The following is a 26100-nucleotide window of genomic DNA, read 5'->3' as shown; positions in this document are numbered from 1 at the left end:
GAGCTTATACACTTCATCCTCACACACAACAATTTCACTTTTAATAATCAACACTTCCTCCAGATGATGGGAACAGCTATGGGCACTAAAATGGCCCCACAGTATGCCAACCTTTTTATAAGCCACCTGGAAGAAGACTTCCTCAAGAACTGCACCATCAAACCCTTGCTGTACTTACGATATATCAATGACATCTTCATCATTTGGAGTGAGAACCTGGAATCTCTGATTGAGTTCCACCAGAAATTCAACAGTCACCATCCCTCCATCCGACTTTCTTTGGAATACTCCAACACCAACATCCCCTTTTTAGACACAAGGATCAGTATCCAGAAGGGTAAAATACAGACCACAGTATACAAGAAACCCACAGACCAACATACATATCTGCACAGAACCAGCAATCACCTGAAACACACCAAAAAAGCTGTGATATACAGCCAAGCTCTCAGATACCACCATATTTGCACTGAAGAGAACACCCGGGATTGCCACCTCACCAATCTTAAAAAGGCTTTCACCCAGCAAGGACACTCCTCCAGAAAGGTAGATCGCACGTTTGAAAGAGCAGCCTGGATACCACGTGAAGAACTGCTGCAGTACAGAAGAAAAACACCCACAAATCACACACCGCTGGTTATGACGTATCACCCCTCCCTTGAACCTATACGGAAAATCCTCAAAAAATTGCAACCCATACTAGACAGAGACCCTATTCTTAAAAAGATCTTCCCAGAGCCACCCATCCTAGCCTTCAAACAAGCACCAAACCTCGCCAACCTCATCACCAGAAGCAAACTTCCTCAAGCCCAGAACATACCAAAAGGATCCAGACCGTGCCAGGACAAGAAATGCAAAACCTGCCCCCACATCTCCACCACCCCCACTATTACTACACCCCACAACAGAGCCATCAGCATCCCCGGATCTTACAGCTGCACCTCCAGGAATGTAATATACCTCATCCAATGTACCAAATGCCCTGATGGAAGATATGTAGGAGAGACCAAACAACAACTGCGCACCAGAATGAACGCACACCGGAAATCCATCAAAGACAGAAACACTCAATTACCGGTGGGGGCACATTTCTCACAGGAGGGCCACTCTCTCTCCAATCTCTCAGTCCTGATCCTCAAGGGAAACTTGCACAACACTTCCCAGAGACGAGCCTATGAGCTCCATTTCATCAACCTGCTGGATACTAGAGATCAGGGACTAAACATAGACATTGGATTTTTGATACATTATAATCTGCCTGGCAACTGACTCCCCAGCCCAGCCCCTGGCTTCTTTACTTTTCATTCCAACCAGGAAGAGCGCACACCAACTGCTGAAACTTCCTTAGCCTGACGAAGGGTTTTTGAACCCGAAAGCTTGCTTAATAACTATTCTCCAACCATTTGGGTTGGTCTAATAAAAGATATCAAATTCACCCAAGGAACCTTGTCTGCCTATAGCAACCAACATTCTTTTATCATTTCGCTAGATCAAAAATAGATTGGTACATCTTCTGATCCAATATCACCATTTGCCTTAGACCAAAGAGTCTGCAGTAAATTTAATATTTAAGATATAAACAAGTCAAAGAACTTATCTTTGAATATTTCCAGCTTGATATTTAAAGCTTTAAAGCTACTTTAGAGTTTATCAAGTTAGAATCTATTTAAAACAAAAAATAATTAAAATGCATCTATGCTCTGTATTTGCATACAAGTTATTTCTTTTACATTATCAAGTTTTCTTGCTGAGTCCAAACCCTGAAATGTTGAATATAGAACACTCTAATATATCTCATGTTTAAATCTCCACAGAAAACAAGATGCATTCTAAAGTTTCATTTGAAAGTCATGTGGCAGTAAGAATCTATTCTAAAATCTATTAGCAGTTCAGAGAAACTGGAAATACATAAATGTATGAAAAGATTACTGAGTAGCCAGTGGAAACATCTCAGTTAGCTATCAACAGTCCCATTTGGTGAGAATTAGCTGAACATATTAGTTGAGTCACACTAAAATATATATATTTCTCTACCTAAATGCATGAAGAAATAAGAATCAAGAGTGACAGGTTAAAAAAGTACAAGTAAAATATTGTCCCCAGTAGTGCAAACACCCAGTGGAGTCAATCCCTCAGTATGGTTTCAAAGAGGAATTACTCTTTTTGACAATCTACACCTGGCTAAAGAGATTCCCAGAACTGAGCAAATCACCTTTAAGTCCAGTTCTCCATATGTCATTCAGAGATTTTAAGACCAGAAAGGAACACGGTGATCAGCTGACCTGACTTCCTGCATAACACTGATGACAGAACTTCCCTGAATGAATTCCTGTTCCAAGTCCATTATATGTTGAGCTACAGCATGGGGTTTGTTTTTTTTTTACTTAAACATCCATTTTTGACTTAGAATTTTCCTGTGATACAGAATCTACTGCAAACCTAGGTAACCTGGTCTAGTGACTAATTACTCAATGTTAAAAATTTGCACCTTATTTCTAGAATTTGTCTTGCATCAACTAACAGCCATTGGCTCTTGTTTTACCTTTGTCTTGTAGATCAAAAAGTACTCTACCATACAACTTCTTTTCCCGAGGTGAGTTCCAATAGACTGATCAAATCAGTTTTTTACCTTTTTCTTTGAATAAACTAACCATGCTAAGTCCATTGAGCCTCTGGCTATGAGGCACTTTTGCAATTCTTTCATTATTCCCATGACACTTCTGAATACTCCCCAATTTTTTAAAAAGTAGGCACCAGAAATAGAAACTGTTCATCTAGCAGCGGCACCAGTACTAATATAATCTCTCAATTCTTATTTGATATTCTCTTGTTTAGACATGAGGTTCCTATGAATCACTGTGGCTGCAGCAACACACTGAGGACTTATGGTCAGGTGATAGCCCCCCATGACCTCCAAATATTTTTCATAGTCACACTTCTCTGCAGAGGTGTCCCCAAGTTACAAATACATTTTGGAGATAACCACAGCCCCACCTTTGGGAGAGGGGAGTACAGCTTGGAAAGGACATTCAGGGGGTAGAGGAACTCTCCTACTTGTGAGGCAGGTGCAACTGGCAGTTAGTTCAATATGCCACACTGCCCGCTCTAGTGATTTTACCAGGTAACCCAAACAGCAAGGCCTTTCCTAAAAGGAAACATGAGAAAAAAGTATGTAGGTTCCATCTCTGGAAAGGGCTTAGGAAAATTTATCACTTAGGTTGGCAAAGACTAGAGAAGATTAACAGATTGCAAATACACAGAGTCAATAAGACATTTCAGTAAAAGAACTAAATGGAAAGGCTTAAATAATCAATGGCCTCTGAATTCATCAAATTTCTTGCTTTGCAGTCACTTCATTAATCTTACGGTTTTCATTTTTATGACATCTTTAATTCTCCCTCTTTTTAATGTAGATCAAAAGGCCTGCATGCATTCATTTGCTTTTGCACTATTAATGTATTGGTGAAAGCTGTTAACAGAATAAACAAACAATATGTTGGTTATTCTTCCTCTCTTATGAACCAAGGCAGTCATGGCTTCAGGCTATTGCCTGAATTGTCAGCCAGTGCAATCTCAAAAAACCTAAGTATTATTTGAAAAATGTTTACAAAAGCTAGCCTAATTCAGCATTGGGTTATTCCATGCTGGGCGCATCTACACATGCAATTAATACAAAGCAATATAGTCTGGAGTTTACTGCCCTGGAGTTTATTGTTCCCAGGTGCACTGTTTGAACGTGCACCCGGGAGCAATCAACTCCAGAGCTATGAACTCAAGAGTTTATTGCCATTTGAACATGTGCCCGGGACTGCAGCACGTTGAACTAGCATAGAGCAGCCCCAGCTGGCAGAAGCCCCCAGGGGTCATCCCGCCAGTCTGGGGCTGCTCCCCACAAGTGCAACATGCTGTGGAGGGTTTGCCTGGGGCACGGGGTGCTTCAGCACAAGGCTAGCCAGCAGTCAACCCCCACATTGAAGCACTGGAGTACCCTAATCAGCCAGGGCAATGTCTGCATGTGCGCTATTGCAAGTGCTATCCTGCTGCACAGTAAAATAATTTACTCCAGCCTAATAGAGATGCATGTAGAGACACCAAGATGTTTACTGTGCAGCTAACTAGTCTACTGCATAGTAAATATCTTGTGTAGATACACCCGTTGTGTATAGAAGCACACTGGCTTGAAACTGGAATCATGCTATGCTGAATAAGGACCTTTTTCTTAAGGCTGCTATAAAAAATTCCTAGTTTTATTTTTAAGTTTTTTTCAAGCAATTGACCCGGTGTTGAGGAATGCTCTTTTAGTATGTAAAATATTGCAGCTCCCATTATCTTCTGAATTTAGGTCCATTGCTTTGAGGTGATGGGGATGAAAAAGAGAACACTTTTCTCTTTTCCTCTTTTGCTCTCAGACTGACAATGAATCATAGAAGTGATTCTATGATTCTATGAATAACAAAGTACATGTGTGCTCATGTGCAGTGATTCACATGTTTCCTATCTGTTACTAGCTGCTCCCTATGGCTGCTTCCAGACATGCAGGGGTGTGCGTTTTGTTGTACTGCATACCTCTTTGTGGCACCACAAACCACGTGTGGAGAACATTAAAGCGTGCCCTGGGGGGGGATTTCCCAGTAGCAAAAACAAGGAACAAAAAGCAGCGCAATGCACGCACAAGCATGTGTTCACACACGGAGGCAGAGCTGTCCAGAGCAATGACCTGTGTCCCTGCTGCTCCTCGCCACAAGGGTGCTGGTCCCAGCCTCCAACTCTTCCTGGTTGAAGGGCCAGGAGGAACTGGGAATAGGCAGTTTGCCCACTGCGGGACAATTTATTGACCTAATCAGCCCACCTTCAACTCTCTCTGCAGTGTCCCCTTCCCCTATCCTTTGTAGTTAAAGTATTTACTGTGTAGAACCTCTGCTTTTTGCAAGTCCATTCATAACATCTGAAGAAGCAAGCTAACACCTACAAAAACTTATGACCCTGAACCAGCTAGCCTTGAAAGTATCACCCTGTCCTACCACCTGCCAGGTATTGGGTGGGAGGAAAAGGGGCCTCTTCTCTCTTCTCAATAGGCAAAGGATTTTTAAAAAAGTCTGAAAGTGACTAAATTGTCTTTAAAAAGAGAGCACCTGATCATTGTTTCAGTTGATTCCAATCTTTCCTAAACAGGAGGGAAAGCAGATGGTAGAAAAGTACATCAAATAAAAAACTGACTATCTTGGAAGGAAGTGATAGTAAGCTAAGTGATACAAGTGAGGGAACACAGTAAGTTTGTTTTCCATTTAATTGAAAGCTTAATGCCATGGGACAAGATTACAGCATTATACTTGTAATAGTGATAAAAATACTATATAGTAAGATGTACTTTATTTGTAGTTATTTTTTCTCCCTTTGCCCCCTTATGCCACTCCTCTATGTATGTATTGCATTTGATAAAAAATGTGCACAAAGGCTGAGTTTGGTTTAAGTTCTTGGTATTTTAACAAAACGTGCTTTGCTGCTGGCAAGTTATTCCAATACATTATTCCAGTAAACTAGGCATTAACACTGCCACATTGTTCAGCGCTTAGCTGGTAAGAATAGAGGAGAGCCGGTTAAGTGCTCCAACTTGGAGGAAAGAAGGGCAGTAGTCTTTGGGTCAGTGGGTGAGAAGAAACAGGGGGGAAACATGGTGATTTGACTTAACAACGTGCTGTCTACTATGTAAAGCTGAATTTGCCGCAATTTATTCCATTCAAAATTTTCCCAATCTCTGCCCTATACTATTTTTTTTTGAAAAATAGAGGGCAGAGATGAGATGCTCAGCTTCTATAAACTTTGGTCTTATTAAAAATAGATCATCGCAGAGCAAAGATAATAGTGTTACTACATGGGTCTGAAGGTAAGGGACTAGACATGCTATTTTCTATGACAAAACCTTTTTTAAAATTTTACCCTTCCCAGTACATCAACTGAATGAGCAATGCCATGTAAGCAGTACAGACTACTGATGGGTGCAATACAGTCAGTTGCAATATAGTATATATAATGGGTGCATCTACATGGGCCATTAAGGCGCTGTGATAAACACTTGCGCAGTTTGTGCCAGAGTTTATCACAGTGCCCTAATGGCATGTGTAGATGCTCAAACTGCTGCTGCTGTACCTGGCACTGCAGCAGTTAGAGCCAGGGCAGAGGAGCCCTGGGATGGCAGGGACTTTGGGGGGTTAGCCCCAGGCTCTGGGTGCTGGTGTCAGGCAGTGGAGTGGCTAGCTAAGACACAAGGGTGCTAAAGTGCAGGGCTGTGTGGCAGGCAATCCCCACACTTTTGCACTCTTGTGCCCCATTCAGCCCCTGTCATCATCTACACGTGCTCTTTGGTGCAGTAAGTAGCTGTGCCCTAAGGTAGTACTACCCCCAATAGTACTGTTTTAGGGTATAGCTAATTAATGTACTGCTCTCTAATACTGGTGCACATGTAGACAGTGACACTTTACTACAGAGCTGATTAGTCAACTCTACAGTACAGCGTATGTGTATACAGGTCCAGTATATACCATTTAACATATGTGATACCTCACAGCAAAAAAGGTATTCAATTTGTGGTAGACAGTAGTTCAAGAGAAGAAACTTTTCATTCTTTCACTTAGGGCTTGCAAAAACATGACAATGCACATGGTATTTTACATTTTGTAATATATACTGTAACATGTTAGATTTGACTTAATCTAGATGTTAAAAAACAGTGATGGGAAACATAATTGAAAATCACCAATTTCTTGTCAACAGCTTATCTTCTAGATGTATTGGATATAAAATCTGAGTACTTTGAGAACATGTTAGTGATGGCATATGGAAACATTAAATAATAAAAAATTCAGATAATATAGTCAGTAATTCTTAAGGATTCAGTTCCTACACCTGCTTTACAATGAACTTCCTCCATTTTCAGATGACAATAAATAATTGCAAAAATTAGGATTTATAACACCAGTAATTTATATTGGTGATAAGGGCTTTATATTGCTCTGATCACTTAGAAGCAGATCCTAAGCTGTTTTAAATTTTCCTAGTTCACCGGAGATGGAAGTCAATGGAGCTTTGCTGCTTTACCCCTTGTGCTGATCTGCTCATTGCTTTCCATTATACAGGAATCCCTAAAGATACCAATTGAATTAAACGAAATATTTGGTGCAAATCAGTTTACAAAGGTTGCCCTTACAACATCATCAATTTTGTTGCAAGTAAACAGATGTGATTACCTCACTACTTGCTAAATTATCTATAATTCCTGATTCTTAGCATATAGAATAGAAATACTTGGCATTATTTAAACAATATTTGTGGTTTATAAAAATTAATTGTTCAAAAATGCCTCCAGCATGTACGCTATGGGGTGGACATGGCCTGGAGATAAATGCAAGAAAATATTAGAGATAGAGTAAGACTTTATATTCTAAAATCTTTTTGTTTTTTTTTAAACTGACAGTTAAAGCAAGCAGGCCCAACTGAAATACCTGTAGAACCTGACTGCAAGGTAGTGTGCCAAAAAGGGACTGTCAATGGACCTCTCCTTGGCAGGTACAATGAACATTTTGCCCTTCTGAATGCTTTGCATAACATAATTGATGTTTTTTCTTCCACTTCTCCTGCCAGGTATGTATTAACATAATGACCTATTTACTTGTGGGCTGTGAAAATTCTGTTACTAACTCCCAAAATCCATTATTAAAACAAAAGCTTTCCCCTCCCACCCAGCCTCCTCGCCCTGCTGGTGCCCCTAACTCCCCTCCACACAATCCCAGCCAGCCCTGCTGGTGCCCCTCACTTCCCCCAACAGTCCCCAAGCCCTACCCCAACCCTGCTGGTGCCCCTCACTCTCCCCCACATAGCCCCCTGGTCCTGTCAGTGCCCCTCACCCCCGCCGCAACAGCTCACTGCCCCCCCTCCCCCCCAGCCCTGCCAGATGGGGCTTCCAGCTGCCAGGGCTCCGGGGTCCTGGTCCTGGGTCCATAGCCCTGCTTCTGACAGGAGGCTGTGGCTGCTGCAGCAGAATGGAGCCTGACTCCCCTCTGCTGCCTGCCTGCTGTAGGCTCACGCAGGAATGGCTGGTTCCCCACTGCCGCACACACTCCCCAGGGGGAAGGGGGGACCTGTGCCCCCCAGATCTGAGTGTGGGGCAGGCTGCAGGCTTGGGCAGGGGGGGGGCTGTTCCTTGGCACTGCAAATACGCCCTGGGGTGTAGGGGGGGCCCACGCCCCCCATATCTGTGTGCAGGCTGCAGGCACAGGCTCCTGCCCTGCTCCCCTACCCTGGGGTCTTTGCAGCCCAGCAGGCATGACCCAGCACAGCAGGAAACAGCAGGGTTTGTGGAGAAGCTGCCTGCCACTGCAAGCTCCATACTGCCCTGGCAACGTGCTTCAAGCACGCAGCTGCAGTGAGGGCAGCAGCGTGAGGTTGCGCCAATCAAAGCTGCCTCACAAGCAGTGGAAGTGTCATCTGGGCAACACAGAGCTTGCAGTGACAGACAGCTTCTCTGCGTGGCCTCATCGTTCCCCGCCACACCGGGTCACACCTGCTGGGCTGCTGAGGCCCCAGGGAAGGGCAGCAGGGCAGGAGCTTGAGCCCACAGGCTGCGCTAGCCCCTACCCCACCCCATGCACAGATCTGGGGGGCACAGATCCCCCCTGCTCCTCAAGACTGCACACAGCACTGGGAAGCCAGCCCCACCTCCCCCGCCCTCTGGACAAGCTGCCCACGGCCCCATCCCACTCCCCACTGGAGCCCTGCAGCCACACATTGCAGCCCCAGACCCCACGCACTGCCAGGCTGGGCAGCAGGCCCAATACAAGCACCACCCCTGCACAACTCCCCCCCTCCTTGGGGCTCAATATCCCCCGCACCTACTTACCTGTTCTCCAGGCTGCCTGGGGCCATATGCATGTACATGCACATGGTGTCCCCCATCTCTCCACCCTCCTCCCACTCCCTCCCAGCTCCCTGCAGGCTGGATGATGCTAGCCCGCAGGGAACCCATCGCAGAACTGCAAAATCCAAGGACTTCCCTGGAACAATGAGAAATCCGTGTTTGCCTCCACTAAAAGGCAAAATACACAGTTTACTCCATTTTTCTATGGGAAACAGAAAACAGATCCCTGGTGATCTGCAGCTAGAAAAACTGCCAAAAATGAATTCAGTTTTTGCAAAAATACTACCCTTTCTTTTTCAGTTTTACAGCATAAAATAGAAAGCTTATTGCAAGGAAAGGCTAAATTCATGACAATATTAGCCTGGACCCTACCACTTCTGGGGGTTCACTCCATGTTCTGTAACAAAGTGCAACAGTTCTTCCTAGTAAACAACTGCCACAGGTCAGAATTGCCAGTAATAGGATGTCCCTCTACAGCTGAAATTAGAGGCATTATTTTACTAAAAACAGAAAAGAACAGAATTAAGTTGTAAAAGGTTTTCTGTAAGAGAACTTTTTATCGGAGGCTTCATATTAAGAGAATGGAAACTCATTTTCATTCATCCCTAAAGCAGCAGCAGCAGCAGCTTCATTATATAATGTATAACTAATATCTAATAAGCAGGAATCCTGCTTTTCTCTGTTTATTCTTTGATTTAAAAAAAAATATTTGATTTAAAATAAATCCCAAATTCTCTGATTAAAACCCTCAATATTTGAATTTTTCTGCAATTAAAATGAAATGCCACTATATATAGGTATCAGTTGAACACAATGTTTTATTGATATATTTACAATTTTAAAGCAATTTGGAAGCCTACCAGTGCCTCAATGATTATAATAAAATAAATTCTAAATACCTATGTATTTTGGCATTTGATTTTGTTTTTTTATCATAGAAAATGAGAGCTTCCCCTGCCCCTTTCATTCACCAGGACGTGGCTCAAGCTGCAGCTATCCTTGCCCAGCTTTGTTGCACTGAGCAGCCCTGATATGCTGGTGCCCTGTCCCTGCCAATAACATTGATCCTCACTCCCAAGCCACAGCCCCCCACCCCCAGCCCTGCCAGTGTACTTCTCTCCCGACCCATAGCCCTCTGGTCCTGCTAGTGCCCCTCACTCCTAACCCACATCCCCCTGGGACCTGCCAGTGCCTGTCACTCTTGATCAACAGCCTCTAGCTCTGCTGGTACCCCTCAGCCCCACATCCCCCCAGCTGTACTAGTGCCCCTCACCCCGCCCGTAGGTGCCCTTAACTCTCAACCCACCGCTTCCTGGCCCTGCCAGTGCCCCTCACTCCCCACCCAGTCTCCCCCCCCCCACTCATAACCCTCACTTCAGGTTGCTCCCACCCTGCAACCCAAAACCCCTTGTCCCCCAAGCCCTGCCAGAGGGGGGGCCCAGTTGCCAAGGACCAGAGCCAGGGCCCAGTCCTCTGTCCTCCCCCCTCTCCCCCCCCATAGCACCCAAGCCCTGGCTGTCATGTGCAGTCATCTTATGGAAAAAAAAATATAACTATGAAAGGTACAAGGGAATAGAAAATCAGATCCAATAAGTTCAATAGATAACAAAGTACCTAATTTAACAAGTCATAACTGAAGAGTTATTTAAATTCATGTTAATTCTGAGGAAGTTTGTCCTCAACAGATGGTTGTGGTTTAGTATAAAATTAATGAGCCAGTCTTGTCAGTTTTATAAGTGGGTTGCAGAATGGACCATATTCTATAAAACTTGCTTTAATGTCAGCTCTAGCTTTGCTTTTGTAAAGGCTATAGAATTTAGCCCCATCAATAAATCTGTAGGCTTACAAGAGTGTTTTATTAGTCATAGTGAAAAACTACAAAACTAGAGTTATAGACATGTCTAAAACTTGACAAGGGTGATGACTTGATTGATCAAGATTTATGTTAGGTCATCTATACCATATTTACTCAAATCTAAGATGACCCTGAATCTAAGAGGACAATCCAATAATTAGATTCTATATATGGAACATTTCAAAATTTGTTAAAGTTATCTAGGTACAGAATCTAATTATTGGAGATTTGTCTTGAATTCATCCCCCTCCCATTGCTACAGCAGGGAAAATAGTGCAAATGGGGGGTGGGGAGGTGGGGGAGAGGTTCAGATGGCTCCCTAGCCCTTTGCTCCCCCCACATTTTTCCCCTGCAGCCCCTGTCAAACTGCTTGGGCTCTGTTCCCTCCCTGAGCACATGCCCAATGGATGTGACAGTACAAAGGACCCAAAACACTTTGAAATAAATATACCTGTAGTAATTTGCATATATGCAAGTTACTATAGGTACCTACAGACTTGGTTCATCTTGAATTGATGCATCTTACCTTTTTTGAAAACTGCTGCAAGTTTCAGCACAGGTACTCCATAAACATACTTCAGAGCAGCACTTTTAGTTAGTGTGGGAGATGGACTATATGGACTCATACCAAAGGAACCAGAGGAAACATTATTAAGGACTTTATTAGCATGTTTCAAAATTAGTTTATGGAAAGTAAGAAATCTCTGGATGTTTAAGGCATTGGCTTTCACTGAAAGAGTGTCTGAAGCTCAGGCTGCATGAAATTAAATACTACATTGATCAGGACAAGGAAGAGATCAGAGAAGAAGAGGCAAAGAAGAAGTGGAGGAAAAAGGACTGGACATACTTGTTTCACTAAATCAAAAGAAAAGACTGATGGGAGGGGAAGAGAATTTCAGGTGGTTACTGAGGTAATAGCTGTTCATGGTGTGCTGTATGAAGAAAACAAGTTCTGTAAGGGGTTCCTTTGTGGGAAGTTGATGTATGTTATTTAAGGGTTTAATACATGCAGTTGTGTTTTTGAATATGTAATTTTTTTGCAATATGAAATTCTGGTAAAACAAGCATGCTTGGATATGAAGCTTTGTAAGTGTAGAGTAATAAGTGTGTTTTTAATATATATTTAAAGGTTCCCATCAGTATTTTTGGCACCAGGTGGGGGTATCAAAGCTTGCTCCAGCCTCTCTGAGTGCTGGCATGATATTGCAGAACCTCCAGGCCTGGTACTCTTTCCCTCCTGGGTGAGCAACTATCCCCCCACCCTTTTTTTTTTTAAGGTTCCCCCCCACTCCCCCCCAAAAAAAGATGCCTATCAGTATGTTTGCCCAATATGGGCATGTGTTTTACAAGCATGCGCAGAGTAGGCTGCATTCAGATACCTTCATAACTGGTTTCTATTACTGTGCACATACTGTTTCTAGCAGCAGTTTGAATACAATGATATACAATGTATTCAATGAGAAGGTTTTCCTGTATACAAATATAAGATGAGGGGCTTTTTTCCCCCCATGCTGACTGGGGGGCAGGGAAAAAAACCTCATCTTTTATTCAAGTAAATATGATAATTGAAGTATTTATTTTTTATTCTTCATGTATGTTTAAAGCTGGTATTAAAACTTTTTCTTTCTTAAAATATATTCTTGCAAACACTAGTTTTGAAATCTTTAACTGAATTTAGAGTGAATATATGTTGATATATTACAAATGCATGTGTTAAAGATGTTTTGATATGCCCATAGTTAAGAATTCTCTAGTGACTGCAGATGTAAAGAGACTGACTTCATTCTGTCATGCTAAGTATTACAACCAGGTATCATGCACAAAATATGCAACATCACTTGAAGACCAAAAGCATACAACAAATAAAAATCAAAACAGAGAGTGAGTCATATAAAAATGTTATGAGATTCCCTCTCCGACATGCAATTTTGCAGACACACATTTTCACAGCCCCAGCCTTTCATTCATTTGAAAGGAGTTTATGTATATTACAGTAAGGGTACCTTTTAAAAATAACAAATAGTTTAAATTTCCCCACCGAGATAAAAAGAAATAATGAGACAGTATAGCAGGATGGCTGACAGCTGTATCTATGTCTACCTGGAGAGGCTGTAAAATATGCATCCATTTGCTGCTTGGTTGATATATTGGGAGAAATATCCTTGTATTTCCCATTCACTCCTTGTCACAGGTGTCAGCACCTGTCATTTCTTTCCTACTTGAATTATGGCCTACCCTGGGACTGACCCAGGTCTAGTGAAGTCAATGAACGTATTTTCATTCCCTTAGTGGGGGTTGGATAAGACAAGCATATTGAAATCAAGAACGAGAATTTCAGCAGATCATGCAATACCATCTTGCATGTGTAACTTGGGTTCCTAACCCCTGATAAATACGAAAGAAAGAGACAGCTGAGGGAGGAACAGCCAGCAGTGAAGAATAGACAGCCAAAGAAAAAGTAGTACTAGCTCCAAAGCTACAGAAAAGCTGCAAGCCACTTACCAGGACCAAGCTAGTAAGAGAAACAGGCTACAAGACCTGGGCTCCAGGCAGGGGGTTAAAAGCAGTGGCTGCAGCAGAGCTGAGTAGGCTGCTGATAATTGGAGGACTGAGCAACCTCACCTGCTGAGAGTAGGACAACAGAGCAGAAGTAAGTGGTTGCAGGACAGAGAAAAGGGCATCTTACAAAAGATCTGGCTTGGCTGCAAGACAGTGTAGTGTGTGCTTAATTGGGAGAAGCTGTCTGCAGAGCTGTGAGCCTGCTCATGGGGAAGCAGAATGAAAGACTGTTCAATGGGAAACAGGGAAGCACCTGGTCCTGAGAAGCAGGGATCAGATAACCTGAATGGGAGAGGCTTGGCTCCAGGGCTACAGAGTCATTTTGGTTTTGAGTGTCATCAGGGAGAAGAGCACCCTGGAGAGCAGGATGAACTAAAGGGTCCCCCAAGAGAATACATATCCCAAGGAGCTGGTAGGGTGAGTGGTTAGTGTACCTAGGTAGATTAGTTGTTTTTAGTTATTTTTACTTAATGGCTTGAGGTAGGACTTATGGGAGGAAGAGAGCAGGGGTAGAGTATGGAGAGAGACTGAGAGAGCAAGGTGGTTGAGGCTAGTCAGAAAGAGCAAGTCAGAGACTGGGCCAGACCAAGGCAGCCTGATGATGAGCAGGGCACAGTGAAGCAGCCAAGACTCACGCTGGTACTCAGAGGGCAGCCTCCCAAACTTTTACTTTACAACAAAGCATGGCAGGAGAGGACCAGGCAGTAGCCTGACAGACCAGGGTGGTTGGGGGCAGGATTAGTGCAGCTGCTGGAGGGGTGCCATAGTCATCCTTAGAGGTGGGTCCTTTCACATGGTGTTACACAACAGCTGGATCCTGTTGAACAGGCCTGTATTTTCAGCTCTACTTCTTCAGATGCAGCCTTCTACACAGCTACTTTTATATGACTTTTTGTGAGGAGCTCGCACCTATCAGATGTGCCTTAGTACACAGTGTTAGACCAAAAAAAGGCTGTTCAAGGAACCAAGCAGAAAGAAAAGAAAAGAAAAGAATAGATTAGGTCCCTCAGGCAGAATAGTCAGGTTTATATCTGTAAAAACGGAATATTCTGCACCAACTCCCAGGGCCCCTGTATTCCTACTTTGGACCTCCTAGCTCTGGTTCCTCACTGCTGACTTAACCCTGACTCCGTTGTTGAACACTTAGCTTATGTCTCCAGCTCTGAGTCCCTGCCTTGCTCCTGTCTCACCTCTGCTTCAGAATCGCCTTCCCTGCCTTGGACCCCAGGATCTTGATCCTACTTACCTTATCCTGCATATTGGATTCACCAACTCCTAACCTCTGGTCTGGCACTGACCATGAACTGGCTTTGATTTCCCCAACACGATACATCTAACTTGGCCTGGCACCCCGTATTGTGACCTTGGTTTTGGACTTCCGGTATTACTGACCCTTGGCTTCTGAACCCTAACCTCCAAAATCAGGGTCGAACCCATGACATCAACCCTGGTGACAAGGCTGTTCGGCCAAAACTAAAAAAGGGAGAGCAAAAAGATACTGTAGAGCCAAACTTTCTAACACTCTCATCTTTTTGCTGTTGTGCCTTTTGGCAAAACAAATCCTCCTTTCTCCTGAGGAAGCTACATCTGTACTACTGTATACTGGTTATAATCCACAGGCTCTTGACAGGAAAGTTTTGCAGCTACCCAGCCTACTGGGCCTACTAAATAACATGGTTGACAGCCAACACAGTGAAATTCCCAGACACAGAGACTAGATGGGTTGGAGGACAGTCTCCTGAAGAAAAACTTGACACTGGAAAGGGGTGCAGCCTGGGAAACAGAAAGAGGTCTCAGAAGCGGCAGTTTACCCAGGAACAACAGATTGCATCAGTCACATTTAGATGATAATTACCTACAAATGGAAAGAATGACATTCCAACACCATCTCATTGAACAGTTTCTTGATTATCTGGATAACTCGCAGATTGAGAGAGACTATGATTCTGAGTGTATATCCAGGAAGAAATTTCAAAATAAAATTAGAAGCTGAAATCTGTGTGGTAAGCAGTAAAACTGCCCAGTACAGAATTACTGTTTGTTGCCACCCAGATTTCAAGTTCCATTTGCAATGCCAGCAAAGAACTGCAGGACAATCACTGAAGCATTATAGTTGCTTTTGTAGTCTGGTGGCCATTTCTCTATGTTGTGGAAGCAGCTGGGGACAGCTCATTTCCAAATTCGTCCCTGTGCCAAGTTTGCTTGTCCCAGTTTCATTAAGTTGCAGCAAAATAAACCAGTTGCACATACTTTCATATCCTTGTTTCCTGAAATGGGTATATTGTTTAAGGCTTCTAAATACATACCAGAAAAGGTGGATTCCATCACAAAAATGTAGTTGTTTAAATAGTACAAAATCTCAGTCTTAACATTCATATTTTATGATACATGTAGTAGTTTTCTGTTACTTTAAAACTTGTAAATACATTCACACAGCAAAACAGACACAAGGTAAAGAGTTCCTTGGATGGTTAGTGACCGCACAGTAAATTGTCAAAATTACAATTGCCTGTGAATTATCCATAATCCCATTTGACAATATAAAAATAACAACAGGTACATTAGATTTTGTAGAGTTAATTGCCCTACAAAAGAGTTAACACAGAATTATCTTTTAGTTTAAGAAAATGCCCAGAGGAAGTGTGGCCTGCAAGGCGTCATTCATTCTCTAACATGCTCCTGCTAAACAGAAAACTTCCTTATGCTACTGTGTAACACCTCTCCAATAGGAAGGAAGTTCTTCATTTTTTTTATCTGTCAGTACTACAGTTTTAGTACTTGAATGAGTTGTAAAAGATCTTATGCTTTCTTATGAAGAAATGATCCAAAACAATTGCTTGCCAAGCTCAGTGTTGCTATATTCAGAAGTCATTCACCATGAGTGAAATTCACTTTAGTACACAAATTCCTACAATGTCCTCATCTCTCTTGCATCCCAAGTTAAATGTTTAAATGGGGCTTAAAATGCCTGCAAATCTGTGTTCAGCATTATGTGGAATTTTGCACAGAAAATGTAAGCTATGTATTCTATCTCTCTCCCTATGCTTTAATTGGTTAGCTGAGAATTCCCCCTGTCACAGGGCAGGCTGTTAGGTGAGGGAAAAAGGATATAGCCTGCACAATAATATATTCAGATAATCCTGTGCCTCCTGAAGGGGGTCGAGGAGCATAACGCATGAGAAACACAAAAATAATATAAAGGCATCAATCATTGTCCTGTCTACTCATCACTCTCAACTCTTACAGCAGAAGCTAGTTTTACAAAGAGTTTAGATTATGGATTTGTACAGGATAGCTTGGATGGGCATGATCCTGCAGGCAGGGGGCTGGAGTAGGTGGCCTCTGGAGGTCCCTTCCAGCCCTACTGCTCTATGACTCTGGCTGCATCTAGATGAGAAGCTTTACTGCGCAGTACTGTAGTTTACAGCTCACTAAGAATGCTCATCTATACATGCATACTCTTACTGCGCAGTAAAAATCTTCAGCACTCTTTGAAAAGAGGCAGGGTTAATTCTCCAAGGCTAACAAGGCCAGCTCACTGCCTATCTTGAAATGGCTCATACTGCAACTTGCCTCACAGTGGGCATGTCTACATGTGAAAATAATGCAGGATCAGTTCACCCTAGAGCAGGGGCAGGCAATTATTTTGGGTGGAGGGCTGCTTACCAAGTTTTAGCAAGCCATCGAGGGCTGCCTGGGCAGCCCTGCCCCTTGACAGGTGCCCCCCCCCCCCCCAAAATCGCCATCTTGGGACCAGAAGTCCCTCCCCTTGTCCCCCCGAAGTACTCTTTTCAGCAAGGGTGTTTGCCATCTCGGAACCAGAAAAATACCAAATTATATTAAAAAAAAATAAAAAATATACTACAACATTCATTAACTTCATTAAAAAATACATCTTTGTCCTGATTTACATGTGTTTGAGTAGTGGACATAAAAGTGATGGTATGATAGTTTAAAATTAAGTCTTACTATTGTATATTATGGGAAGGTGTGGGAGGGGGTATAGGTTTCTGTGTGTGGGGGAGGCTTGTGGGGGGTGTGGGTGTATGTGGGGTGGGGAGCACATGGGTGTGTATGGATGTGGAGTGTGGGCAGGTATGGGGTTTGTGGAGGGCTGTGAGTGTGTGGGAGGAGGGTGGCTGGAGAGGGTTGTGGCACATGTGGAAGGGAAGGGTTTGCCCACAGCCCACTCCCCACCCCGTGGCAGGCAAAGCCCCTGGCACCTGGGCTGCACGCTCCTACTGCTCCTGGCCCCAGGACACATGGGCCCCCATGCTGCCGTTCGCAGCCACGTCCCTCACTATCTGTCACCACTGCCCTTCTCCTGCCGCTTCCCCATTCCCCACTCCTGCCCACTCCGGCACCACGTCCCACTGCAGCCAGGAACCACGTGGCACTAGAGCAGCCAGCCAGTTGGTGGGTGGGTGGGGTAGCAGGGAAATGGCTATGGAAGGTGGGAGGAAGAGGCAGCAAGCGGGCACACAGAGTACAGTGACAGCTGGGCAGCTACGTGGGGCCTGTACCAGTCCACCGGGGCTAGCGCTGGCAGGGCCCAGGGCGGGTGACCCAAGCTACCAGGGGCTCTATGGAGCTAAGCTGGGCTGCACCAGCAGGGAAAGAGGGGAGCCAGCTTGGCTCCACAGAGCCCCTAGTAGCCCGGGCCCTGCACTCCTGCTGCCCCACTGTGGGCCCCGCCAGTGCTAGCCCTAACGCACTAGCCCAGGACCCATCTGCCTGCCCAACTGTTGCTGTGCTCTAAACACCCACTCACCACCCCATCCCTCCACCTTACACAGCCATTTCCCCGCTCCACCCCCTCACCCCCCCCACACCCCAACTGCCCAGCTGCCCCAGCACCACGTAGTTCCTGGTTGCAGCGTTGGGACTGCAAAAGCCAGCCCAGCCTAGCCCTGAGGACTGGGGCAATCCCTTGCAGTCCTCCCCTGCCTCCACCCCCCACACCTTTTTATCTGTATTTCCCTAGGCACAGGGAGGCAGGAACAGCCCCAGGGTCCCAGGCCAAAAGCCTCTGTTAGGCAGAGGCTTCTGGCTGGGGCTGAGGGGTACGGCTAGGCCAGCCCAGATTTGCTGCTCTGGCGTCTTAATTCTGCTGTCGGCTACCCCTGAGTTCTACTGCCCCCATCTCCTGTCATCTTTTACAGGCATCCAGGGGCAGATAAATATTAATTTTCTAAATTTTTTAGAGGCCCTGTGGGCTGGATAGAATGGCCTGGCAGGCCAAATCCAGCCCACAGGCCATATTTTGCCTGCCCCTGCTCTAGACTAAACTATTCTAGAGTAAACTGTCCTGGGCATGTATCTATGCATGCAGGGATACGAGAGCAGATTTGCTGCTCCTAGCAGCAGACTGCTCCCAATCCCTGTAGCCCTGCACCAGGCACCAGCAGCATCCAGGGTGAGCTCTAGCCTTCCCCAGGTGCTACCTCAGGGGCTGGCAGTGAGCACGGGGCCAAGAGATAACCGTCTCCTGGTGGGGGCTGGAACACTGCTCCCTGCCCCTAGGAGCTGCCTGCTGCTGGGGTGGGCTGCACCACCAAAGCCTGGGAGGGGACAATGTCCCCCTACTCCGGCAGCAGGGAGCTCCCAGTCCCTGCTTCCTAACTGCAATCAGGGAGCGAGGACTGGGAGATTCTTATCTGAGCTCTGTGGTCTTGAGGCCCAAGCGGGGAGAGTCTTATCTCCCAGCATCAGCCCTGTGGTCACAGGGCCTGGGCTGGAAGAATATCTCTATGACTGAGGAACTCAGGCTGGGAGATAAGAATCCCCTGCTCCCCAATCGCAATCTCCCACCCAGTGCTGCCCGGAAGCACATTTGCTCCCGGTCAGCCATCTACACGTGTTGTACTGTGCAGTAAGTAATTGAGAGTAAATTTGGTGCTTATATGGTAGGAAATTTACAGGTAGCAAATTTACTCATGATTAGAGCAAATTACTGCACAGTGGGCACGTCTGCACATGAAGCTAAACTGCCATAGCAACACGCAACCACAATGTAGTGTGCACAGGCATAACCCATGATACTGCAGCTATATCGTTGTAGCAATGCACTCCCCTGTTATAGCGCATTGCTACAGAGACATAGTACCTAAAAATAACTGTGCATGGTGCACATAGCACAGTACCAGCTGTGTAGGAAGTACTAAGTGACAGTGCAGTAACATAGCAGCACGTGTAGATGCACCCAGTAAGCATCTGCATGTGTAAACAGTTATGCTTACTGCACAGTAATTAGCTCTACTCTCAAGTGAAGCATCTTGTGTAGACACTTCTACTATTTGTTTTCAGGGAACAGATACAACCAGCTTCTGCCAATCCTCTATGTAAGGCAGTAGTTCTCAGCCTCTTTGGGCTCAAGGCACCCCTCCCTAACTTTTGTCAAGTGAGTGGCACCCAATTTCAAAAACAAAATTTTACATTACAGGCAACCCCCACTTAGCATTCTTAATTGGTAACTGAAAAACTGAGCGTTAAGTGAAATGAGTATTAAGCAAACCTGAAAGTTTTTGACAACCCAAGATGGTGACTGCAAGTATTTTTAATGACTCAAGATGGCAATCAAGAGCATTATAACGAAACTTACTGACCACTAAGTGGAATCAGGTATCAATTTAAAATGAGTGTTATTGCAAAATAGCACTAAGTGAAACAGCATTAAGCGGGGGTTGCCTGTATAGTGCTTACCTCCTTGCAGAAGGGATAGGCAGCTGGGTTGGGAATTCGTCAGGCAGGGACAAGCCTGAGCCTGTGCTTGTCTCCTCACACTTCCCAGTACCCTTCAAATGATCTCAAACACCCCAAGATGCTGCAATGCCCTTGTTGAGAATCACTGATGTAAGGTTTCACGGACCCTGAAAGTTCCCTGAATCATTTTTATTGGGACCCAGTCCCAAAACCCCAACCTGGAGGCTCAGGCAGGCACCAAGCACCAGCTCAGACCTCCACCAGGCTATAGCTTGTGAACAAAGACTGAGCAGCAGGGAAGGAGATTTGTTGCTGGTAGGTGTTGTAAGGCTTCAGTCCTTTTTGGATCAGTGCCTTGTTCCCTAGTGAAATCAAGCTGAGACCGCACCCTGGGGCCACCTAGGTGGTTACGGGCACTACCCCTACTCAACTGCTACGTCTTTGATGTTGATTGATGGGGAGGCAGTCCCTATTGGTGGTCCCAAAACGGGTCTTGACCCTGGTCTTTCTTTGTGGAGCTCCAAACCTCCCCTTTACCTCACCTTTACCACATCCATGGCCTGGGAAGATGTTGCTCCCTGCAGTCTTCCTTGGAATGATCTCTTCTCATCCACACTATCCGCCTCTACCTGGGTTGGGTCCTTCTGGCCGTCAATCTTTCCCAGGTCAATCCCTGGCCTCCAGATCCCCTTTCGGGCAAACTAAACTTGCCCCAGCCCAGGGTAACGGTAACTTAGAATAACTCTCAACAAAATATAAAGGTATTCGGAGTCTACCGATGGGCATCTAGGATGCTGGCTCCCAGGATCCCTCTGACAAAGAACTAATCACTCCTGTTCCCACCACCTGGTGATACTTCCACTTCCCCATAGGGCTCTGATGCAGCTGGCACCGGCTCCTCCCTCTTCACCTGGCTACCTGCGGAGCTCAGTCATTGCTCGTTGCCCCTCCCCACTGCAGTACCCAAGTTCTCTGCCATTGTGGAGGCTCCGCTTGGACCAGTAATGGAGAACTGTTTCTCTACACTCCAGTTCTCCAGCAACCCTTGGCTCCCAGAGCCTGGATTCCTTGCTCTATCAGCCAGGCTTCCCTGGCTGATGCTAGGGCTTCCTTCCCCATGCTCGGGACCATCGCCGCCTGGCTCCGCTGCCTGCATCTCCTGGCTGGCATGCTGCACCTCCCCCTCCACCCAGGTGACTCCGTTTCCAGCTGCTCTTTGAACAGCCCGCGCTCTTCAGAGGCCCTGCCCCTGGGGCTCGTCGATTTGCAAGCTTAGGCAGCTCCGGAACTGCTGAGCCTGCACTGGCATTTCCCCGCAGCTGCTGCTTTTCTCCTCCCCTGTGGTAAGTATCAGGGCTCATTGGGAGAGATCCAGGGCCATGTTGGGGGGGCTTCTGCCTCCCCTCTCACAGGCTTAATCATTGGCCCCTGATTGGCTAAGGTGTTCTAGCTACAGAATGGGCCCTCTGGCCTGTACAAAGCCTGGGCAGGAAACAGGAAGCTGTTTGAACAATAAGGCTTCTGCTGGACACCTGCTGTCTCTGTCACTGCCTCTTGATCCCAGACCTCATATTCCATTGCTGCCTTTGCCTGACCACTGCCTCTATGTCACTATTTGATTTCATTTAGAGCTCTGGCTTCATTTAGAGATCTGATCTCCAGGAACCTGACCCAGCTTACTCTACTTTGCCTGTTGATTTGGCCCAGTCTTAGGGTCTGACCCCCTGGTTTTGACCTGGCTGTCACTCTGACCTTTGATTTCCAGTTTGCACTTGCCATTAACACAGACCAATCAGACCTCAGTTCCTGCTATTCTCCTAGAGTGCCTGTGTGGGCCTGGGGACAATCAGACAATCCATTCTCTTTCAGACATCTGGTAAGGTTGAAAGTAGAGCTTGTGAAAATTGCTCATTGGTAGAAACAGACGCCTCAGTTACACAGATCGTTATAACCTAGCAACAATAGGAGCCTGTACACACTATGAGTTTTAATCCTCAATACATTAAATAGGTTTATAACATTTAAACTTGTTTATTTTGGAGCATCGCATCTGTGGTTACATGCACTAGGTTTTCAAACAAATTAAGCCTTGGAGCATTGCATCTAGGTTTTAGAACAAATTAAGCCAGGTCTCTGGCCAGCACCACAGGAGAGAGGGATGGTCCAGCGCAGCGCCCCCAGCCCAAGGCCCTCCACCCACCCCATGCCCGTGCCCTGACACACAGCTGTGGAAGCAGGAAACCAGCAAAACACACAAGAAAAAAAAAGCGGAAGCAATTCAAAAGCAAAAGCAATTGGAAGGGGTGAACTACAAAAAATTCACAGCATGATCTACTGGACAAAGAGGCTCATTACACATCTTTAAGTCCCTTTGTCTTTGCACGCAATGAATCCGTGGACACAATGTTTTAATTCCTGGTGAGCCAAACTAAACTATGTCTGAGGAGTTTTAATTTAATACACAAGAAAGACTTTTAACATGTTGGGAAAAACCACTCGTGCAAACAGACATGCAATTGCAGCACATGAAAGGGCAAAAATCGTGGTGTGTACATGAGCCCAATAGTACTAACTTTGCCATGCTGCCCTGTCAGCATGCTTCAACCTTGTTTAACTTGGGATATGACCAGAGGTCAGAGAATGTTTAGTTAAGTTGTTGACCACTATGGCCAAGAAAGCCAACAATCTTTGTCATAACAATCTTTTCTGCAATATGGATGCTTGTCCATTAGGGTATGGAACAAGCCCATCAATGTGTTTGCTACAGGCTATTATAGTAAATGGTGTCAAATTTTACTCTGTACTTAAAAAAGGCGCATAATCCTCAACATCTTAGTCTCATCCCATTGAATGACCTGTACGGGTGTTTCAGAAACTAACAGCAAAATCGCTGCCCATGCTTTATGCCTGTGATAAAATAGAAAACTACACAGCAGCAGGGACTACTGATTATGGCATTGTTGAATACTCCATCATTTATGACCATGTAGAGAAGTGAGGTGGTCCAGTAAGTGACCACTTCACACAAACTATCTTATTTAGAAATTGCCATTAGTTTTTGAAATACCCTCATAGTTCCCCTGCTCATATCTAGAACTTTTATTCTTAAAAATATTCTCAGGAAAAAATAAATAAAATTGCTACTCAATACTTATTTCAAATATAGATTAGCCGCATCTGTAGGTAAACAAACTACAGATGATGTGAATTGTCCTAGTCCAGGCATCTGCAAAGCAATGACAACATGCACTCACTGAGGACCTACCTGCCCCATAAATGTGGAGCCATGATAAACAGAGTCTCCATTTCCACGTCTACTTTCAGAGCTTTAAGAGAATAGCTTAGCAGTTTTCAGTAATTAATTCACAAATACTTGTAAATCACTTTACGTAGGAGCAATACCCTAGGTGAAGATCTCTGTGTAACTGTAAAACAGTTACCATCAATTTTTATAGAAAACCCTTGATTGGGTATAAATAGGAGAGAGAGGTAAACGCACAGACTAATACAAAGTATTTCCATAATAAACCAGTGTAAACTGGAACATTACTTCAAGGCCTGTTTGGGAACAATATAACATGCATATAGTATCTAATGTAGTGAACAACTTTGTGCCATTGTCCCTTCTCTCAAATCCTTTTCTTTTTTTGCATCAAATGAACAACAGGATACTGGAGAGGGACAGATTGCAGGAACCAAGGTTTCTGCCCAGAGCTTTGGGAAAATGCCCATTCCTCACCCCCAGAGAGAGCCTGAATGTTCAGAGACTATGTAATTCCAAAACCATTGGCCTTGATCCTGAAAGCTGCTGAACACATACAACTTCCTCTGACATACATAACCTGTAGTTTTATTCCTATTGATATCAATTGTGGTTATAGAGACTTAGTGCCTTTTTGAATCACAGCCTTTATTACTAGAAATGGATTATTTGCTTCTGTATTCTACAATGCACATATGTGCCTAGCTATGATGTGTGTTTTGATGGATAAAGAAAATTGCAGATTAAATGCTGTAAGTAGGAGCAGATGTAAGGCATAAAACTCAACTGAAGTGAGAGGGATGGGGAAAACAGGCTGCTTGCCTATCTAGTACTCTTAATGTAAAAACACAATTGTCCTACTTAGGACAAATTTCATTTAATATTTTTTTACTCTTCGTATTTTCACTAATTATTTCTAGTTTCCTGGAAGGGAGAAAAAAAAAATACCCCTATGCTCCAAAATCTCTGTCGCTGCTGTCACAAAAACCAGCATTTTATTTTTCTTCCTGCCCTATCTAAATCCTTCGGGCCCACGTCCTTCTTCTTTCCTGGGCCTCAGTGGTACATTTCCATTTTTGGCACTCATGCACAGTTTGGGATTTGGAATTGCCTGGGCTAGCCCACCCAGCATGCTCAGTAGGGCTGCACTCTACAGCCAGGTACTCGAGCAAAAGAAACAAAATAGCTCAAGTATGCCTGTAAGGCTGGGCTGGGCTGAAAATCTCTGTCAGAAAAACTGTGACTACTAGATATCCAATGCTAAGGAAAGAAGAGGATAACAACAATCATCCCACCTCTTAGTCTAACAGCCCACTGGTTTGCGCACTCGGCCAGGAAATAAGAAACCTGCATTCTAGGCCCTTTTCATCCAGGGGAATTTGAAAATGCATCTTCTACTTCCCAGTATGGTGTGCTAACCACCAGACCACGTGTTATGCACTACCCAGATGCTTAGTCTAGTCCTCATCTTGAAGCCCACTAAATACAAGCCAGAAGGTGTGCAACTCAGTGAAATTAATCTTGCTTGGAAGGGAGGAGACGTGGGTTCTAGCCTGGCCACCTGTTCCCAATGGGTTAGAAACTTTCCAAGTGCTATTTATTTATAGTAAATAAACTAGCCTTATTTTGAATCACTCCTTGGAGTGGAAGGCAAGACCCATGCTCATTTAGTGACCAATCTTGCCCATTAAAGAAGTTTTCCATACTTTCGCTTCACTGCACAATCAACTTCTAGCTCCATTTAAAATTTAAAAGCAGGACTGCCTCTTACTTTCTGGCCAGCACCTAGCATAATACATACCCTATCTCAGATAGGACTTGAGGTAGTCCCACAAAACAATGATATATAACAATAACACTAAACTATCAAAACTGCTTGACAGTAGAGTGCCCTAAACTCTAAACTACTGCCATTGAGCCTGTTGGGATTAAGGATTTGCAGCCACAGTGTAACTAAATTGGGGTGACTGGGGCAGCAGCCCTAGGTGCTGACTTGGGGGGTGGGGAGTGGAGGGCATAGGGAGGTGTGAAAACAAATAGCAGCTGCCACTGCAGCTGCACATTTGGCAGGCAGCTGCTAAAGTTGCCACTGTCTCCATGTATCACAGCTGCCCTGGGCACCTAGCTGACATCTCTGGTTTGCAGCATCTCTTTTTGCAAGACTGGTTTTCTCCTGAGCAGCCTCAAAGAAATTATCCCATAAAAGCATACTTTTGCTTCTCCAGCTGTCATTTGCAAAAGGTTTTCCGGCTACTATAAACCCAGATTTGTTCTCGGTTCTATTGCTACTATCTTTATTGACTGAGATTACTCAGGGAAACAATCAAGGCCATATTGAAGAAGATTCTATTCTCAGTTATTTCACTAAAAATAGAGACCACAAACTATTAAAATGATTTTTAATAATTTAAGCATTTAAGAATGAGTCACTTCTATTAACTTTTATCTTTCATGTAGACAACTTCTATGTGCAAGACAAATTTTTATTGCAATGAATTTATTTTCCAATAACTGTGACAACTGTTAACAGTGTAACTGTGTTTGTCTTGTGCTGATATTGAGCATATTTTAATTCACCTCATAAAATACTACAATCATAATTTGACACTGTAACCAACTGAGATTTATGATTTATATTATGTGGTACATTGCTACACATGCTACATTTCTCAAGACTTTTACTTTAAAATAAGCTGTTAATAAAAATGCAAAATGACTAGAAGAAAAAGCAAATTTAGCTTCTTATTTTTCAGCAGGGGGTCGGACTCGATGATCTATTGAGGTCCCTTCCGACCCTAACATCTATGAATC

The 26100-nt window shown here is 44.4% G+C and overlaps 1 protein-coding gene across 14 annotated transcripts in view; it reads right to left on the bottom strand.

Annotated features, from left to right (window-relative positions):
• CNTN1 (contactin 1) overlaps window positions 1-26100 on the bottom strand; it is a 470483-nt gene that overhangs the window by 225733 nt on the left and 218650 nt on the right. The window contains exon 1 of one of the 14 annotated variants that reach the window (XM_059726012.1): window positions 13269-13317. The exons of the other annotated variants lie outside the window; for them this stretch is intronic. The gene's annotated coding sequence lies outside the window, so the exon portion shown is untranslated. Of the gene's footprint in view, window positions 1-13268; window positions 13318-26100 lie in introns of those variants that run through there. 14 annotated transcript variants of the gene reach the window in all.

The sequence above is a fragment of the Alligator mississippiensis genome, chromosome 4, assembly GCF_030867095.1.
Source record: "Alligator mississippiensis isolate rAllMis1 chromosome 4, rAllMis1, whole genome shotgun sequence".
NCBI classification, from domain to species: Eukaryota; Metazoa; Chordata; order Crocodylia; family Alligatoridae; genus Alligator; species Alligator mississippiensis.
This window is presented reverse-complemented; position numbering and strand designations above follow the sequence as displayed.